The following is a 19,287-nucleotide window of genomic DNA, read 5'->3' on the forward strand; positions in this document are numbered from 1 at the left end:
GCTCCCTTAGCCGTTCCTCATAAGGCATCGTTTCCAGGCCTTTGAACATTTAAGTTGCCCTCCTCTGGACACATTCCAGTTTGTCAGTGTCCTTCTTGAATTGTGGTGCCCAGAACTGGACACAGTACTCTAGGTGAGGTCTGACCAGAGCAGAATACAGTGGCACTATTACTTCCCTTGATCTAGATGCTATACTCCTATTGATGCAGCCCAGAATTGCATTGGCTTTTTTAGCTGCCACGTCACACTGTTGGCTCATGTCAAGTTTGTGGTCAACCAAGACTCCTAGATCCTTTTCACATGTACTGCTCTCAAGCCAGGTGTCACCCATCTTGTATTTGTGCCTCTCATTTTTTTTTTGCCCAAGTGCAATACTTTACATTTCTCCCTGTTAAAATTCATCTTGTTTGTTTTTGCCCAGTTCTCTAATCTGTCAAGGTCGTTTTGAAGTGTGATCCTGTCCTCTGGGGTGTTAGCCACCCCTCCCAGTTTGGTGTCATCTGCAAATTTGATCAGGATGCCCTTGAGTCCATCATCCAAGCCGTTGATAAAGATGTTGAATAAGACCGGGCCCAAGACAGAACCCTGTGGCACCCCACTAGTCACTCTTCTCCAGGATGAAGAGGAACCATTGATGAGCACCCTTTGGGTTCGGTCAGTCAGCCAGTTACAAATCCACTGAGTGGTAGCATAGTCAAGACCGCATTTTACCAGTTTCTTTACAAGAATATCATGGGGCACCTTGTCAAATGCCTTGCTGAAATCAAGGTAGGCTACATCCACTGCGTTCCCTTCATCTACCAGGCTTGTAATTCTGTCAAAAAATGAGATCAGGTTAGTCTGACATGACTTATTTTTCAGAAATCCATGCTGACTATTGGTGATCACAGCATTCCTTTCTAGGTGCTCACAGACTGTTTGCTTAATGATCTGCTCCAGAATCTTCCCTGGTATTGATGTCAGACTGACTGGGCGGTAATTATTTGGGTCCTCTCTTTTCCCCTTTTTGAAAATAGGGACAACATTTGCCCTCCTCCAGTCTGCCGGGACTTCGCCTGTTCTCCAGGAATTCTCAAAGATGACTGCCAGTGGTTCTGAGATCGCATCTGCCAGTTCTTTTAATACTCTTGGATGAAGTTCATCTGGCCCTGGAGACTTGAATACATCTAAACTAGCCAAGTATTCTTGTACTATCTCCTTAGTTATTCTGGGCTGTGTTTCCTTTGCTGAATCATTTGCTCCAAATTCTTCAGGTCGGGCATTGTTTTCTTTATCGGAGAAGACTGAGGCAAAGAAGGCATTGAGGAGTTCAGCCCTTTCTGTGTCCCCTGTTTGCATTTCACCATCTTCTCCTCTGAGTGACCCCACTGTTTCTTTGTTCTTCCTTTTGCTACGAACATACCCATAAAAGCCTTTGTTCTTGCTTTTAACCTCTCTAGCAAGCCTGAGTTCATTCTGTGCTTTAGCTTTTCTGACTTTGTGTCTACACGTGCTGGCTATTTGTTTGAATTCCTCTTTGGTGGTTTCCCCCCTTTTCCATTTTTTGTACACATCCTTTTTTAATCTTAACTCAGTTAAAAGTTCTTTAGATAGCCACCCTGGCTTCTTTAAGCACCTTCCATGTTTCTGTCTCATTGGTATTTCCTGACGTTGTGCTTTTACTATCTTCCTCTTAACAAACTCCCAGCCATCATGAACTCCCTTTCCTTTTAGTATTACTGTCCATGGGATCTCACCCAGCACTTCCCTAAGTTTTATGAAGTCGGCTTTCTTAAAGTCAAGAAATTGAGTCCTAGTATGCTTGGCTGCTCCTTTCCGCTGTATAGTAAACTTCAGAAGAGCATGATCACTCGCGCCTAATGATCCTTCCACTTCTACCCCACTAACCAGGTCATCAACATTGGTTAGGACCAGATCTAAAATGGCTGTTCCTCTTGTTGCTTCTCCCACTTTCTGGACAATGAAGTTGTCTGCAAGGCCAGTGAGGAATCTGTTGACCTTATGCTCTTGGCTGAGTTTGACATCCAACAAATATCCGGGTAATTGAAGTCCCCCATTACTACTATCTCCCTTCCTTTTGCATGCTTGGCCATCTGTTCCAGGAAGGCATCATCTATGTCCTCCGTTTGGCTTGGGGATCTATAGTAAACTCCCACAATGAGATCTCTGTTATTCTTCTCTCCCTTAATTTTGACCCAAATGCTCTCACTTTGGCTTTGAGGTTCTAAATCTTGGATCTCTTCACAGGTATACACATCCCTGACATATAACGCCACTCCTCCTCCTTTCTTGTTTGGTCTGTTTCTCTGAAATAGATTGTATCCCCCCATTTTTACATTCCAATCGTGGGACTTATCCCACCAGGTTTCAGTGATGCCTATTATGTCATATTTAGTTTGCTGTACCAAGAGCTCAAGCTCATCTTGTTTATTTCCCATGCTTTGCGCATTAGTGTACAGACATTGAAGTCCATTAATCATTCCCCCGTGTCTCTTATTTAAGGATTTTTTCCTCCCACCACTAGGTCTGCGTGCTGTTTGCTCCATTTGGTCTATGACATTTGGATGATCATCTTCATCAATTGATAGACTCCTACCTTCAGGAGCACTGTCTCCCTCCCCTACATTAGTTAGTTTTCCTGTCAATTTGGTTGGAGGGAGAAGGGTAAACATGTCCACGTAATCCCCATTGAGGATCTTATTCCTCTTCTTCTGGGACAAATGGTTCCCCAATATAAAATCAGTGGATTGATTGGTAGCAACTTTTACATCCTCCACCAATGCCCCATCCTTCCATGCCAGTACACCATTGAAGGTCTTACGATGGGAATTGGCCCTCCTTTCATGCGCCCAAAGTGGGATTATCTTCCCCCAAGCCCCAGTAGCTATCCATGGGGCCCTCGCTATCCGAATCAGAGGATGGCGTACCTGACTCATCCTCGGTCTCTGACTGCTTACTTCTCTTCTTCTTAGAGGACGTGTGCTTCCTCTTGGACTTCCTCTTCCCACCTTGGACCTCAACGTTGGCTGGGGTCGCACTTGCCGCTGGCTGAGGGGTGGGAGGTTCAATGTGCTCATCCTCCAGGGCGGAACCCGCGCTGTCCTCGGTAGAGCTGTGCTGGGGCTGCTGTTCCTGAAACACACTAGGAATGTCTACAATTTGTGAGACGGCGTTACCGCTGGCACCCTTGGCGGTGGCCTTCCCCTTGCCGGGACCCTTAGCCGGCGCCCTTCCTTTGCCTATGCTTTGGTTTGTTTTCTTAGCCATGGCTGCCTGTGCACGGGTATTTGGGCGACCTGTATTCGCCGTTTCTGACTGGTTGCTGCCCCCTGCAATGACGGGGATGTCCTGTTGAACTTGGTAGCTAGAAGGAGTGTCGGGTATCACCTCCTGTGACAGTTCCGGGGCTGGAAGCGCCAAAGCCCCCCTAGGCCTACACTGTCTGTAAAATGTTTCAAACGCCATGAAAAATTGGGCGAAGGCTTGAGGGTCGCAAGGCATGGCCGGCACTTGAGCGCCCCCATTGCCTGCGGGGGGTGCCAGCTGATTGGCGGAAGTGGATGCCTGCTGGTCTCCACCGGAAGCCATTTCAAACTGAATCGTGAACTGGAACCACTAAGTTATTCGCCTAGCAATTTAAAATTGCCTACCTAGGAGGTCCGTGTACCCCCTTACCCGTTCAGTATCACCTGCGCTGACTTAAATGCAATCGCAATCCACTGTCCGTGATCAGCAACACTGCCAAGAATTACCTAGCTCAGTATTGTCAACGCTGTCTAGCTTGCACTTGATTATGGGATTGCTAATTGCACCCAGTTCAGTATTATCAACACTGGCCTAGCTATTAACTAAACTTGAAGAGGTTGGCTAAACCTAGTTCAGTATTAACCACGCTGTCTCAGTCAGTATTAACCACACTGACTTAGGTCTAACCTAATTTCAGTAAGGCTCGGTGTGCCCTAATTTGGTCTATATGAAAATAATGGCTATATAATTAGCTCTAAAATGAACACAGTGTTATTTGAATTTAACCTCTCACTACGCAATAAACAAAACAGGGCAGCCTTTCCTCAAAAGGCGGGAGCCAGAATCACCAAACCCATTTCAATGGGCAATACTCAAAACAATGCAATCCAGTTACACAGGTAGGAACCAAAGAAAATAATTGTTTATTTCTCTATTTATTATTTATCTATAACAACTATGAATTGACTATACTAAATTATGAAACTTAATGCCTAGGCAGAGCCCGCGAGCAGAATGAGATAATTTGAATTCACCCTTTACTAAACCCCATAAATCGCCTCTGCGTTAAATTAGAATATTATTTAAAGGGGTAAAGAGATGAGATCACTTGTCAATTAAACTGCCCAATAAAGCACTTCAATTAAATTTTGTCTGATCGAAGGCAGGCACTTAATAGATCTGTTAATTAATTATATTTTCATTTATACGTGACCTTCAATTAAATTTGTTTTATCCAGGGCTTTAGTTTAAATAGATCTGTTGATTAATTAGATTTCCGGATTAAAGTGCCCTGGAGCGCCAGGCACCTTGCATAAATCACCCTAATGCCTGTGAAGACGCTGCTAAAAGTTGCCGGCACGCCCGGGGATTCCCCTGTTCTCGCGGGGGCAAAAGGCAAGCACCTGCGAGTGGAGTGTGTGGGAGGGGTTAGCCCGCAACCCCCTCTCCTCTCTAGCTCGGAAATGGCTTTGCGCTTACTTCATGTCGTGTTCTTTGCTGTTAATGCACATTGACACAGAAATCGTAAAGTGTGTGTGTCAGAGCTGCCCGAGGTCCCAGCTCACAAAGGACCAACACCAGTCCGTTGTTATATACAAAAGTCTTTATTGAAGTTCAGTTTCATCTTCACAACCGTAGCGCGCAGCTCTACGTCTGAAACTCTAGACCGTCGAAGCCCCGTCTGAATCTCCTCCCCCCAGACACCAGTTTAAGACTCTAGCCTTGCTCCACCTCTTCCTTTGCTCTTTCCTCCTCTGGCTCCGCCTGTCAGCTGGGGTCTCGCCCTTCCTAGACTCATCTGACGCTGAGTCCCCTGAGTCTTCCCCCTGCCTCCGGCGGGCTTTAGGACCTGCCTCCCAATCCGGGTTTTCTGCTGTCCCCCGCGCCTGTACATTCGAACTTGGCGCGCGCGCACAGCCGGCAACCTTCCTCCTGACCGTTACACTGCTCCTGTCACTGCTTCCCCCTTCTGGGAGGCTAGCTGGACCTGACCTCCCCTCCGTTCCCCCACTCTCCGATAGAGGCATGGTCAGCCCTGACTCATCTTCTATCCCTGCTGGAGGAGACGCTGGTCCTGACACCTGGGACTCTTCCCCCCCACTACGCTCTGGTGGGGAAGCTGGTCCTGATCTCCCGCTGCTGCTTTGGGAGTCCCCGCTGGCCCCTTGTTTCTGGTGTGTTCCCCCTGGGACCCCCCCTTGCCCTGACCATCGGCGCCTCCTTCTGGGAATCTTCTGATTCGCTGGAGAAGCTCATGGAATCTCTCGGGTCGCTGTCATACTCCCCTACGCTGCCCTCAGATTCTTCCCCTTCGCTCTCCATTTCCTCTCTCCCCTGTACCTCTGTTCCTGAGCCCCTGACATCCATCCCCCCCTCGAAGCCCCCCTTCCCCCCTCCTCCCCTTCGGGTGCGGGTTCCGGGTGCTCCAGTGCTGTGGGGGTGAGTGCGGGATACCGTTCCTTCCCCCTGGTGTGTAGCCAGCCAGCTGGATCTGGCCAGCCCGTAATGGGCTCGTCAACGTCGATCTCCTCTGCTTCCATCTCTCTGCATTCGTGTTCGAACCCAAGGTCCTCCTCCAACACGTCCATGTCCGTCTCTCCCCCTGTTACCTCGGGTGATGCTGCGTGCCAGGGCCCCCTTAGCAATTCCCTGCTCCACCCCACCTCCGGTTGATTGTCCCACCAATAAGAGCGGTCCGTGGCAGACCCCGAGAGTCATCCCTCCGGGGAGCTTGTGTCTGGCGCCGTTTCCTCAGCTGATGAGAACCCCTGGAACGTGCTGGCTGAAAGTGTGGGTGTGAAAAGCCAGTCGTCGAAATAATCTGCCGGCATAGGTCTGTGTGGGAAGAGTGCATGGAAGTCGTCTTTGAGGTAGTGCTCCTCCAAGGCATAGTCCGGTACCCACCTGTTGGCGCTGGCCGGGGTACCTTCCCTGGCGAGGAGATATTCAACTCCCTCTTCCCCCCATCTCGAGTCTAAAATCTCCGTGACCTTGTTGAGTGGCGCCGCCCTCGTGGACTCCTCCCCCGTTGGTGATTTTCTGAGTGGATGTGGTGCGGTCCCTGGCGCCTGAAACCTGTGGGGTTCTTTGTAGGGTGTGAGCACTGACCTATGAAATACCGGGTGCATTCTGGAGCCCTCCGGGAGTGTTAACCGGAAGGCCACTGGGTTGATTTGTGCCTCGACTTGGTAAGGCCCTAGCTGCTTGTGTCTGAGCTTCTTCTTAGTTAACGTTCTGGCCGGCACTGCCTGGGCCGCTAACCAGACCCAGTCCCCCACCTGGATGTCTTCCCCGACTCTCCTGTGCCTGTCTGCCTGCATTTTGTAGGCGTGTTTTGCTAGTTCTAAGTGCCTTCGGAGTTGGTCGTGGATCTCCTGCAACTCTGCTGCCAAGTGCTCTGCACCCCGTGGCTCCCCCTCCCCCTTCGTCTCTAACCCCGGGAAGGTTCTGGGATGCCGCCCATTGTTGGCGAAGAACGGTGTCACCCCTGTAGACCCGTGCTTCGTGTTGTTGTAGGCAAACTCGACCAGCGGTAGGTAGTCCACCCAGGTCGAGGGCTGTTGATTCGCGTAGCATCGCAGGTACTGCTGCATGATGGCGTTGACCCTCTCCGCCTGCCCATTGGTCTGCGGGTGTCGTGCCGACGCTAAGTTGATCTTGACGTTCAGGATGCCCAGCAGCTTCTTCCAGAAGCTCGAGACGAATTGGCGACCCCGGTAGGACAGGATGGACCGTGGTAAGCCGTGAACTTTGAACTCGTGGTCTATGAACAGTTTCGCAGTCTGTTTCCCTGTGGCCACCTTCGCGCAAGGAATGAAGTGCGCCATCTTGGTGACCGGCAGTACGTCTTCAGACATGGAATACAGTTTTCCAGTCGGCAGCGTCGCCCCCGGTAGGAGGTCAATCGCGCAGTCGTAGGGCCGGTGGGGAGGCAGCTTGTCCGCTTCCTTCTCGCAGAAGACCTCCAAAAACGCCTTGTACTTGTTGGGTACCGCCTGCACCATGCCTAGGTGTAGCTGTGGTTCATCCCCTTGTCCCTCCTCTTCCTGGCTGGTTCGGATGCAGTGTTCTGCGCAGTAGGAGGAGCAGAAGGTTAAGTTCCGCTGGTACCATGCTAATGCCGGGCTGTGTCTATCCAGCCAACTCATGCCCAACACTATGGGCGTGTCCGACAGGTGGGTGACATTGAAGCTGATGACTTCGCGGTGATTTCCAATTTGCATTACCAGAGGCGGTGTTTGCTGCACCACCTGTCCACCCAGCAGCTTCCTGCCATCGACCGTGACGACGTTTAGGGGCATCGTGGCTGGTAGGAGCGCTATGCAATGTAGCCTGATGAAGTCCACTCCTATAAAGTCTGCATTACTACCAGAGTCAATGGTAATAGGGACTTCCAGGGTGATTCCATTTGGCAGCTGGAGTGATGCGGTGAGTTGCACCACTGGTTTGGGTGGGAGGGGGTCTGTGGGCTGCAAAATCTCTGGGGACTGCTTCACTGACTCGCCTGGCTGGGTCCCAGTGCCTCTGCCTCCAGCCAGGCTTCGTCGTTTCCCTGCAGCTGTTCCCCCTGCTGAACTGCTCCCCGTACTGTTGCTAAGGCTGCAGTGTGCTTCTGGATCCTCTGGGGACACTCTTTGGTCATGTGCAGTGCACTGTTGCAGATATAACACTTCCTGCTCCCTCTAGGAGCCTTCGTCTTGACTGCTCCCGGTGTTTGGGCTCTGGTCGCTGTCTGAGCCCTGGCATCACCTATCTCCATCGGCTCTTCTCCCCCCCCCCCCAGTGGAGGCGTGGATTGCGCGCGCCCTGGCTCTCTGGGAAGGAAGGGAGTTGTTTGGCTGGCGTGCGTGCCATCCGTCTGTCATCCCTGCTCCAAGGGCGTTCTTCCAGGCGCACCCCTATCGCCAGCGCCCTCTGGACGACTTCTGTGGTATTGGTAGGTCTCTCTCCCCTCGCCAGCTCATCTTTCACGGCTCCATTTAGCCCCTCCCAGAACAGATCCCTCACGTCAGCTGAGTCCTTCTCCCAGCCCAGCACATTTACTAACACAAAAAAGCGGGAGTGATATTGTCTCACCGTGGCTTTGCCCTGCGTCAGCCCGTGCATTTCCCTCCTGGCCACATCCACATCTACCGTTGATTTAAGACAAGCGTCCATAGCTTTGATAAATGCGTTTGAATCCTGGAGGGCGGGATCATTTTCACGCCATAAATTGCGCAGCCACGATTTAGCTTCCCCATGCAGATGAGTGATTATGAACCCTACTTTTTCCTCCTCATCTCTAAAGTCTTTCCGAAGCAAATTGAGTGTGAAAACTATGTCTGCCCTGAAGTTAGGATACTGCTGCAGGTCCCCGTCGAAGTGGGCTACGATGCTGCCCCCCCTCTTCCCGAGGCCAACTCCCTCCGGCTTGGGTCCTGGCAGCCCCTCTTTGCCCAAACGTTCCCACCTGTCACTGCTTCCCCCTTCTGGGAGGCTAGCTGGACCTGACCTCCCCTCCGTTCCACCACTCTCCGATAGAGGCATGGTCAGCCCTGACTCATCTTCTCTCCCTGCTGGGGGAGACGCTGGTCCTGACACCTGGGACTCTTCCCCCCACTACGCTCTGGTGGGGAAGCTGGTCCTGATCTCCCGCTGCTGCTTTGGGAGTCCCCGCTGGCCCCTTGTTTCTGGTGTGTTCCCCCTGGGACCCCCCTTGCCCTGGCCATCGGCGCCTCCTTCTGGGAATCTTCTGATTCGCTGGAGAAGCTCATGGAATATGACTGACCGAACCCAAAGAGTGCTCATCAATGGTTCCTCTTCATCCTGGAGAAGAGTGACTAGTGGGGTACCACAGGGTTCTGTCTTGGGCCCGGTCTTATTCAACATTTTTATCAACGACTTGGATTATGGACTCAAGGGCATCCTGATCAAATTTGCAGATGACACCAAACTGGGAGGGGTGGCTAACACCCCAGAGGACAGGATCACACTTCAAAATGACCTTGACAGATTAGAGAACTGGGCCAAAACAAACAAGATGAATTTTAACAGGGAGAAATATAAAGTATTGCACTTGGGCAAAAAAAAATGAGAGGCACAAATACAAGATGGGTGACACCTGGCTTGAGAGCAGTACATGTGAAAAGGATCTAGGAGTCTTGGTTGACCACAAACTTGACATGAGCCAACAGTGTGACGCGGCAGCTAAAAAAGCCAATGCAATTCTGGGCTGCATCAATAGGAGTATAGCATCTAGATCAAGGGAAGTAATAGTGCCACTGTATTCTGCTCTAGTCAGACCTCACCTGGAGTACTGTGTCCAGTTCTAGGCACCACAATTCAAGAAGGACACTGAAAAACTGGAACGTGTCCAGAGGAGGGCAACCAAAATGGTCTAAGGTCTGGAAACGATGCCTTATGAGGAACGGCTAAGGGAGTTGGGCATGTTTAGCCTGGAGAAGAGGAGGTTAAGGGGTGATATGATAGCCATGTTAAAATATATAAAAGGATGTCACATAGAGGAGGGAGAAAGGTTGTTTTCTGCTGCTCCAGAGAAGCAGACACGGAGCCAAACTACAATGGATCCAAACTACAAGAAAGAAGATTCCACCTAAACATTAGGAAGAACTTCCTGACAGTAAGAGCTGTTCGACAGTGGAATTTGCTGCCAAGGAGTGTGGTGGAGTCTCCTACTTTGGAGGTCTTTAAGCAGAGGCTTGACAACCATATGTCAGGAGTGCTCTGATGGTGTTTCCTGCTTGGCAGGGGGTTGGACTCGATGGCCCTTGTGGTCTCTTCCAACTCTATGATTCTATGAATCTCTCGGGTCGCTGTCATACTCCCCTACGCTGCCCTCAGATTCTTCCCCTTCGCTCTCCATTTCCTCTCTCCCCTGTACCTCTGTTCCTGAGCCACTGACAGTGTGCAATGAGACCAAAAGAACACAACACCATCTTTTCGCTTCCATATGCCTAGTAAGAAGACGAATAAGCTTTGATTGGGCTTTTTTCAATTCGCATGGTGTTATTTGGGTGTGCGCTAGAGTCACCCCAAACGAAAGCAAAAAGGTGTTTTGGGTTCCATCTACATAAAAAGAAGATGATAAAGCTCTGATTGGGCTTATTTCAAATTGGTGTTTTGGGGGTTAGAATGCACATTCAACCAAAAATCGCAGATGACATATTTGTTATCAGCCCAAATCAAGCATAGGTGTTTTGGTTCCATCTCAATAGAAAAAGGACGAATAAGCTTCGATTGCCCTTTCGGTGTGCATTCACCCACAAATAGCAAAGCGAAGTGTAATAACCCCAAACAAAGCCAAACAGGTTGTTTTGGGTTCCAGCTACATAGAGAGAAGAATCTTGGATTTCGCTTACTTCAAGTCGTGTTCTTTGCTGTTAATGCACATTGACACAGAAATCGCAAAGTGTGTGTGTCAGGGAACTGACATCAGAGCATAGTGGAGAGGCGAGGCTCCCAGATTCTGCAGGAGAGGGGACTAGTAAGGGAAGAGAGAGAACGTCATTTGGGGAAGGAAGTCCAGGGGACACCAGGAAGAAGGGAGAGGCGGAGAGCAGCTCGGAGGCGAGGCTCCGAGACTCTTCCAGTGAAGTCAGTGGGGAGGGTGGAGGACCACCACTCGGCACGCCCACTCTGCGCAGAAGGCTTCCGCGCAGAGAGGCGAGGCGAATGTTGTCCGTTAAGGAATTCTTATGCTGGAGGAAATTTAGGAGACGCCCACTCACGGATTCTGCTAGCAACTGAGCAGCAGCGCCAAGGCTGCTCAGTCAGGGAAAGACACAACCGACACTAAGCAGTTTGGAACAGCTAGAGGTTTACACACAAGCAACCCCAATTCCCGTGACAGCAATCCGTGAGTCCCTTACGTTGCTTGTGTGCAAGAGGACCGGGATACAATCATGAGTCAAACCGGAGGAGCCGGCGCAGGAGAGGGGGCCAAAGGCGGACAGAGTCTGGAGGAGAGAAACTGAGACTTGGAGCAGCAACTGGCTCTACTAGCGGCGCGGCTGGATGAAAGGAGGACACATGATGCCCAGGGGAAGATTACCCCCATCGCAAGAAAGGTACCGGGACTTGTGCAGAAGTTTGGGGGCAACCCCAGAGATTATAACGTTTTTAAGACAGAAGTGCAGTATGCGCTGGAGCTGTAGTACGATGACTTTGCCCACGATGGGGGAAGAGTCGCTTTCGTGGTGGGGCACCTGGAGGGGCGGGCCAGAGATTGGGTTCGACCCTTAATGGCAGCGGAGAACGCGGCCTTGAGGGACCTGAGAAAGTTTTTTAGCGCGATGGATCACATGTTCTCGAGCGATGTTGAACTGAGCGTGACGCGCAAAGAACTGATGGGGTGCAAACAAGGAAACCAGTCAGTGAGAGAGTACTGGTTGAGATTTGCTATGCTGATCCATAAACTTGGGTGGGACCTGAGTTCGGAACCAGTACAAATGTTATTTGAGGAGGGCTTATCCCCTTGGGTGAGAGACGAACTTTCCCGCTCACCCCACCCGGAATCGATGGACCAGCTGACCAAGTTGGCACTCGCTGTAGGAGTCCGACAAGAGACGCTGTCAGAGCTGCCCGAGGTCCCAGCTCACAAAGGACCAACGCCAGTCCGTTGTTATATACAAAAGTCTTTATTGAAGTTCAGTTTCCCTTTCACATCAGCAGCGTGCAGCTCTACGTCTGAGACTCTAGACCGCTGAAGCTCCATCTGAGTCTCCTCCCCCCATACACCAGTTTAAGACCCTAGCCTTGCTCCACCTCTTCCTTTGCTCTTTCCTCCGCTGGCTCCGCCTGTCAGCTGGGTTTTCTCCCTTCCTAGACTCTTCTGACGCTGAATCCCCTGAGTCTTCCCCCTGCCTCCGGCGGGCTTTAGGACCTGGTTCCCGATCTGGGCTTTCTGCTGTCCCGCGCGCCTGTACATTTGAATTTGGCGCGCGCGCCCAGCCGGCAACCTTCCTCCTGACCGTTTCACTGCTCCTGTCACTGCTTCCCCCTTCGGGGGGGGGGGGCTAGCTGGACCTGACACCTGTGACTCTTCCCCCCCACTCTGCTCTGGTGGGGAAGCTGGTCCTGATCTCCAGCTGCTGCTTTGGGAGTCCCCGCTGGCCCCCTGTCTCTGGTGTGTCCCCCCTGGGACCTCCCTCACCCTGACCATCGGCGCCTCCTTCTGGGCATCTTCTGATTCGCTGGAGAAGCTCATGGAATCTCTCGGGTCACTGTCATACTCCCCTATGCTGCCCTCAGATTCTTCCCCTTCGCTCTCCATCTCCTCTCTCCCCTGTGCCTCTGTCCCTGAGCCCCTGACAGACGCGCACGCTGGAAAGGCGGGAAGGGAGAGCAGAGCGTTGGCATGACAACCGCATTCCAGACATACCAGTGTCTACTGTGCCACCCGAGGAGCCAATGGAGATTGGAGGAGCGCGCGCGTGCGGGTTTTCAAACTCCAGCGAGGTGCGTAAGAAGGAGGGGAAAACCAGTAAGAGGTGTTTCCTATGCCAGCAGCCGGGACATTTTACCAGAGTATGCCCTCAGAAGAAGGCGTGGCAAGGAATGGTGGGGGCAGTGGGGAGTGAGGAGGAAAAAAAAGAGGCTCCGGGAAACGGCCGTGCTTGGCTGCAGGAAGGAGGGCACAGCAGCCAGGCGAGCAACCAGTAGAAGTGCCCAAACCAGACCCTCCCCGAGCAGCCATCGTCATAGAGGTGGTGCTAGAACTCCCAAACGGACACCCCATCAAAGTGAAGGCGCTGCTGGATTCAGGCAGCTCTTGCAACTTCTTTAGCAAGGATTTTGCGCTAGAACACCAGCTACAGGTGGTGCCTCTAGAACATCCCCTACAAGTAACCACGATTGATGGGAGAGAACTTTTGGGAGGGGAAGTGACCCACCAGACCCCGCCCATGAAAATGACAGTTTCCAGACACACTGAGACCATTGCCTTTCACGTAGCCACCTTAGCAGGACCACCTATCATACTGGGAATGAGTTGGCTGGCACTGCACGACCCAGTAGTAGGGTGGCATCAGCGGACAGTCACCTTTGGGTCGGCCCACTGCGTAGAGCATTGCCACGGAGGGGAAACCTCGAGGATGGCAGTAGCCAGGGTGGCAGGGATGGCAGTAGGGGGAAAAGGGAAGATACCACCTCAGTATGCGGACTTGGAAGAAGTCTTCAGCGAGAAGGAGGCGGATCGGCTACCCCCCCACAAGCCCTTTGACTGCCAGATCAACTTGCTCCCAGACGCTCAGCTGCCAGTGGGCAAGCTGTACGCCATGTCAGATAGGGAGATGCAGGAATTGCGGAAGTTTATTGACAAGAACCTGAAGCGAGGGTTCATAAGGGAATCGAGGGTGGTCCAGTGTTCTTTGTGGTCAAGCGAGACTCCCATGAGCCCAGGTTCGTAGTGGACTACCGTGGGTTGAACAGGGTGTCGGAAGCAGTGACCTTCCCAATGCCCAGAACTGATGAAATCTTGGCCAGGGTAAGGAAGGGGAAGATTTTTACCAAGCTGGACCTTCGGGGGGCGTACAACTTGATAAGGATGAGGGAGGGGGATGAAAGGAAAACCACCATGTTCACCCCTCTGGGAGCCTTTGAGTACTTAGTTATGCCCTTCGGACTCCAATTGTGAATTGTGTGGCCTTCCTGGACGACTTACTTATCTACTCAGAGAACGAGGAGCAGCATGTGAAAGATGTCAGGGAAGTGCTGAAAAGGCTGCAGGAGCATCAGCTGTGGGTCAAACTGGAGAAATGCCAATTCCATGCACGAGAGGTGGAGTTCCTGGGCTACAGGTTGTCAGACAAGGGCTTGGCCATGGACCCAGGCAAGGTGCAGGCCGTGCTAGAATGGAAGCCCCCCAAGAACAGGAAGGACGTGCAGAGGTTCTTGGGGTTTGCAAATTTCTACAGGAAGTTCATCAAGAACTTCGCCCATCTAACGGCACCCATAACGGATTGTCTCAGCAGTAAGAAGAAGTTCGAATGGACAGAAGAGGCACAGCGTTCCTTTGAAAAGCTTAAGAGGGCTTTCGCGTCGGAAGAGCAGCTCCTACATGTGGATCTGCAGAAGCCGATGAGGCTAGAGACGGACGCGCCAGACAGAGCTGTGGGGGGCATATTGCTCCAGCAGGAAAATGGGGAACAGTGGAAGCCGTGTGCCTTCTTTTCCAGGAAGCTGAACAAGTCAGAGCAAAACTACACAGTGTACGATCGAGAACTGCTGGCAATTCACGAGGCTTTTCGACGGTGGCGACATTTTCTCATAGGCGCACAGCACAAAGTCCAGGTGTGTACTGACCACAAGAACCTGGAGTATTGGAGAACGGCAAGAGTGCTCAACCAACGACAGGTGCGGGGGGCTCAAGAGTTTTCCAAGTTTAATTTTGAGATTAGGTACGTGCCTGGGAAGGAAAATGTCAGAGCAGACGCCCTCTCTCGCAAGCCTGAATACGAGGAAGGGGAGGGAGGACCAGAAGCACGACATGTCATTCCCGAGGACAGATGGGTGTGTGGGGGAGTGTTCGTCGGGACGCAAGAGCTGGCCGGTCTGACGAGGGATGATCAGGATGCACAAACCAAGATCCGGGAAATTGGTATCACTGGGGAAACTCAGGGGGGGGGGTTCGAAGTAAAGGACGGGGCACTGTACTATAAGGGTGCATTGTACATACCTGAGGGGGATTTGAGGGGCAGAATACTCAAACAACTGCATGACAACCCCACGGCAGGACATTTTGGCCAACATAAGACACTGCTACTGGTCACCAGGCAGTTTTGGTGGCCACGGGTGAGGGAAGATGTGAAGGAATATGTACGCGGGTGCCAGTGCTGCCAGAGAGCGAAGGGGGAGAGGACAGCACCTGCAGGGTTACTGGAGCCCTTACCCACACCAGAGAGACCATGGGAGGTGGTAGCAATTGATTTTATGACGGATTTACCCAAAGCTAGGGGGAGAACGGCAGTAATGGTGGTAGTTGACTTGATGACCAAAATGTGCCATTTTATTGCGTGCTCGCATGCGGTGACTGCAGAAGAAACAGCAAAGCTGTTTGTAGAGCATGTTTTCAGGTTGCATCCCCCCCCCTTTGAGGATTTTATCCGACAGAGGCTGGCAGTTCACGTCCAGATTCTGGAGGAAGCTGATGACATCAATACCAGGGAAGATTCTGGAGCAGATCATTAAGAAAACAGTCTGTGAGCACCTAGAAAGGAATGCTGTGATCACCAATAGTCAGCATGGATTTCTGAAAAATAAGTCATGTCAGACTAACCTGATCTCGTTTTTTGACAGAATTACAAGCCTGGTAGATGAAGGGAACTCAGTGGATATAGCCTACCTTGATTTCAGCAAGGCATTTGACAAGGTGCCCCATGATATTCTTGTAAAGAAGCTGGTAAAATGCGGTCTTGACTATGCTACCACTCAGTGGATTTGTAACTGGCTGACTGACCGAACCCAAAGGGTGCTCATCAATGGTTCCTCTTCATCCTGGAGAAGAGTGACTAGTGGGGTGCCACAGGGTTCTGTCTTGGGCCCGGTCTTATTCAACATCTTTATCAACGACTTGGATGATGGACTCAAGGGCATCCTGATCAAATTTGCAGATGACACCTGTCAGGGGTACAGGGACAGAGGCACAGGGAAGGCAGGAAATGGAGAGCGATGGAGAGGAATCCCAGGAGAGCGAGGAAGAGGATAGCAATGACGCAGGGGATTCCATGAGTCTCTCCAGCGAATCAGAGGATTCCCAGAAAGGGGCGCCTGTGGTAAGGGCAAGGGGAGCCCCGGGGGGAAAGTGTCAGGAGCGGGGGGCCAGCAGGGGACCCCAAAGTGGCAGCTGGGAATCAGGGCCAGCCTCCCCACCAGAGCGCAGCGAGGGAGGGGGAGGTTCCAGTGTGTCAGAGGGAGCAGCTCCGGCGACAGAGAAAGGGGAGGGATCAGAGCAAGCCGTTCTCCCGGAAGGGGAGGAAAGCAGTGAGGGGAGTAGCATAACTGTCAAAAGGAAGGTCAGAAGTTGGGCGCGCGCGCCAAGTTCAAATGAGGAGGCGTGCGGGAGAACAGGGAGCCCGGAGGAGGAGGGGCCAGGACCCAAAGCCCACAGGAGGGGGCAGGAGCAGTCTGGAGACTCCGCTTCAGGAGAAAGCAGGAGGGGAGGAACCCCGACGGGCAGAAAGACCCTGCGGAAAAGGAAAGAGAGAAAGAGGTGGGGCAGCGTTAGCTTATTAAACTGGTGTAGGGGTGGGACCGATTCAGAGGGGACTTCAAACGTCTAGGCTAAGAGACGCGGGGCTGCACGCCTCGGTTGTGGAACCCATAATGAACTGCAATAAACACCCTTGTATATAAGAAGAGCTTGGCGTTGGTCTTTTGTGAGCTGAGACCTGAGGCAGCCCTGACAGTAAGTCCCCTCCCAAAAGTACGCAAAAAATTTTTTGCGAAGCTCACGAAGTTTGGCGGCCATGAGTATGGAGGAGCAGATAGCTGATCTACGCAACGCAGTCTCCCAGCTTACCACTGCGGTAGTGGTCTCCCAGAAGAAGGGGGAAGAGGCGGAAAAGCGATGCCAGGATCTGCAAGCCAGGTGGGATCATGCATGCCAAGTGGGATTCCCGGGGTCCAGATCTGCAGGCGTAGGACTGGGCAGAAGGGGAGGCAACTTGGTAGCCCACTTTGATGGGAACCTGAAGCAGTACCCCAGTTTTCGAGCAGACGTCGAATATGCGTTGCATTTGCTTCGCGACGACTTTAAAGATGAGGAGGAGAAGGTGGGGTTCATTGTGTCCCACTTGCATGGGGAAGCGAGGGCTTGGCTGCGCAATCTGTGGCGCGAAGATTGTCCTGCTCGAAGGGACTCAGATGAATTTATCAAAGCCATGGACGCTTGCTTCCAATCTACCGTGGATGTGGATATAGCACGCAAGGAGCTGCATGGTTTAAGGCAAGGCAAGGCTACAGTACGTCAGTATCATGCTAGGTTTTTTGCCTTGCTGAATGTACTGAAATGGGAGAAAGATTCCCTGGCAGTAAGAGACTTGTTTTGGGAGGGGTTGTCTGGCCCTGTAAAAGATGAATTGGCAAGGGGGGTCAGACCTCAAACCCTAGCAGAACTTGTGCAGCGGGCGCTCGCCATTGGAGTGCGCCACGAAGAACGCCCTTGGCGCAATGAGGAGGGTCGCCAGCTTCACACACCCTCTAGAGCGCCTCCTTTCCTTCCCAGGGATCTAGGACGTACGCGTCCCTCACCTCAGCTGCAGGCAGGGGAGGAACCAATGGAACTTGGTGGTGCACAGGCTCAGTCAGCTGCCGGAGCCCCAGCGTCCGGAGCAGTCAAGACGAAGCCTCCTAGAGGGAACAGGAAGTGTTACATCTGTGACAGTGCGATGCACATGGCCAAAGAGTGTCCCCAGAGGCTCCAAAAGCACACTGCAGCCTTAGCAACAGTAACTGCAGCAGCACTACCTGAAGAGCAATTTCAGGGAAATGACAATGCCTGGCTGGAAGCAGAAATGCTGGGGCACAGCCAGGCGAGTCAGTAGGACAGTCCCCAGCGCTTTTGCAGCATACAAACCCCCTGCCACCCAAGCCAGTGGTGCAGCTCACTGCAACTCTCCAGCTACCTAATGGACGCACCCTGGAAGTCCCCATTACAATTGACAGTGGGAGCAACGCAGACTTCGTGGGGGTGCACTTCGTCAAGCAGCATCGCATAGAGCTCCTACCAGCCACGCTGCCATTGAACGTGGTCACAGTGGATGGCAGGAAGCTGCTGGGTGGGCAGGTGGTACAACAGACGCCACCCATGGTAATGCAGATTGGCAATCACCGAGAAGTCATCAGTTTCAACGTCACCCGCCTGTCAGACACACCTATAGTGTTAGGCATGAGTTGGCTGGATAGGCACAGCCCAACCATGGCGTGGTACCAGCGGCAGCTCACTTTCGGCTCGTCCTATTGCGCGCAGCATTGCATCCAGACCGGTCAGGAGGAGGAGGGCCAAGAGGAGGGGCAGCAGCTAAGTCTCAGCATGGCGCAAGCAGTACCCCTCAAGTACAAGGGGTTTTTGGAGGTCTTCTGCGAAAAGGAGGCTGACCAGTTGCCACCCCACCGGCCCTACGATTGCGCAATTGACCTCTTGCCAGGGACAACGCTGCCGCCTGTGAAGCTGTATTCCATGTCCGAGGATGAGCTGCAGGAGCTCAGGGAGTTCATAGATCACAACCTGCAGCGGGGATTCATCCGAGAATCAAAGGCTGTAGGGGGCAGTCCTGTGTTTTTCGTGAAGAAGAAGGACACGCCCCAAAAGAGGCTGATCGTAGACTTTAGATTCATAAACTCGAAGACAAAGCCCGCGGCCTTTCCCATGCCCAAGATTGACGACCTGCTCGCGACGGTGCGGAAAGGGAAGATCTTCACCAAGTTGGATCTCCGCGGAGCTTACAATCTCATACGCGTGCGAGAGGGTGATGAGTGGAAGACGGCCATGTTCACGCCGTTGGGCACCTACGAATACAGAGTTATGCCGTTTGGTCTCCAGAATGGCTCCCACTATTTCCAAGCTTTTATGCACCACGTGCTAGCGGGACTCCTCTACAAGAAGTGCGTATGTTTCCTCGACGAAATTCTGATCTTCTCGGAATCGCCGGAGGCTCACGAGAGCGACGTTAAGGAGGTCCTGCAGAGGCTACGGGAGCACAGGCTTTACGCCAAGCTGGAGAAGTGCCAATTCGACGTGACGGAGGTGGATTTTCTGGGCTATAGGCTGTCCGACAGGGGACTAGCCATGGACAGCGCCAAGGTCCGCGCGGTGTTGGACTGGAAAAGCCCGCGAAATCGGAAGGAGGTCCAGAGGTTCGTCGGCTTCGCCAACTTTTACCGCAAGTTCATCAGGGGTTTCGCCAGGGAGACGGCAGCTATCACGGACACTCTCAGCTCCAAGAAGAAGAAGTTCACCTGGACGGACCAGGCAGAGCAGTCCTTCAGGAGACTTAAGAGTCTCTTCGCGTCCGAAGAACAGCTGCTACACGTGAATCCCGGCAG

The sequence above is a fragment of the Podarcis bocagei genome, assembly GCF_964188305.1.
Source record: "Podarcis bocagei genome assembly, chromosome: W".
Lineage (NCBI taxonomy): Eukaryota > Metazoa > Chordata > Lepidosauria > Squamata > Lacertidae > Podarcis > Podarcis bocagei.